This window comes from Octopus sinensis, linkage group LG1 (genome assembly GCF_006345805.1).
Source record: "Octopus sinensis linkage group LG1, ASM634580v1, whole genome shotgun sequence".
NCBI lineage: Eukaryota > Metazoa > Mollusca > Cephalopoda > Octopoda > Octopodidae > Octopus > Octopus sinensis.
The window spans coordinates 111,080,960-111,082,111 of record NC_042997.1 but is presented as its reverse complement, the minus strand read 5'-3'; the positions used below and the strand labels follow the sequence as shown (position 1 = coordinate 111,082,111).

General features: G+C 43.0%; 1 long non-coding RNA gene across 1 annotated transcript in view; it reads right to left on the bottom strand.

Moving 5' to 3' along the window:
• Positions 1-451: 451 nt before the first annotated feature.
• The window catches only part of LOC118766353, a 17,504-nt gene continuing 16,803 nt past the window's right edge, over positions 452-1,152 (bottom strand). Inside the window, exon 4 of the long non-coding RNA XR_005002289.1 lies at positions 452-740. This is a non-coding gene — a long non-coding RNA (uncharacterized LOC118766353). The remainder of the gene's footprint in view (positions 741-1,152) is intronic.

Sequence of the window (1,152 nt, the reverse complement as noted above, 5' to 3'; positions counted from 1 at the left end):
AGAGGTGCAGCAATATAAGAGGGAGGTTAACAGGGAAACAAGCTTATGTGTGTGGAAGATGCACAGGGATAATAAACACTGAAAATGTACAGAAAATAGACTTCATCAACAGCCAGGTGGGTAAGTAGTAGATAGCTTCTGTTATCTAAGTAACCAAGTTAGTACTGGAGGTGAATGCTCTCAGAGCATGGCTGTGAGAATAAGAATATGCTGGGCAAAGTTCAGAGAGCTCCTAGCTTTGCTGGCAACAAAGGGCCTCTCTCTCAGAGTGAAAGGCAGATTGTATGATGCCTGTGTGCTAACACCTATGCTACATGGCAGTGAAACATGGACTGTGACTGCTGAGGAAATGTGTAGGTTTGAGAGAAATAAAATCTAGTATGCTGCGCTGGATGTGCAATGTCAGTATGTTTGACAGATTGTTAGCGTCTTGAGAGAAAAGTTAGGCATAAGAATCATCAGATGTGGTGTGCAAGAGAGATGACTGTGTTGGTATGGTCATGTGATGCATATGGACAAAGACAGCTGTGTAAAGAGGTGGTAATCTTTAACTGTAGAGGAAACCTGTGGTAGAGGTAGACCCAGGAAGACATCAGACGAGATGGTGAAGTATGATCTTTGCACTTTGGGCGTCACAGAGGCAATTAGTAGTGACCAAGACCTTTGGTGATATGCTCTGCTTGAGAAGGCCTGTCATACCAAGTGAAATCGTGGTCATAGCTGATGCTGGTATCTTGTAACTGGCACCTTTTGAGTTTTGAGCCTCACAGTGGCAATGACGAATGACTTGAGACGTTTGGAATTACGTCATGCTTGAGAAGAAGACCCATCAAGCTGAGCAAAATTGCAGTCGTGGAAGATAGTGGTGTCATGCAAATGGCACCTGTGTTAGTGGCACATAAAAGCACCCATTACACTCTTGGAGTGGTTGGCATTAGGAAGGGCATCCAGCTGTAGAAACCATGCTAAATCAGACTGGAGTCTGGTACAGTCTTCCAGTGTGCCAGCCCAGTCAAACTGTCCAACCCATGCCAGCGTGGACAACGGACATTAAATGATGATGATGATGACAATGATGATATATATATACGTATACATATGTGTGAGTGTGTGCATATATATGTGTATATATATACATATATATATATATAT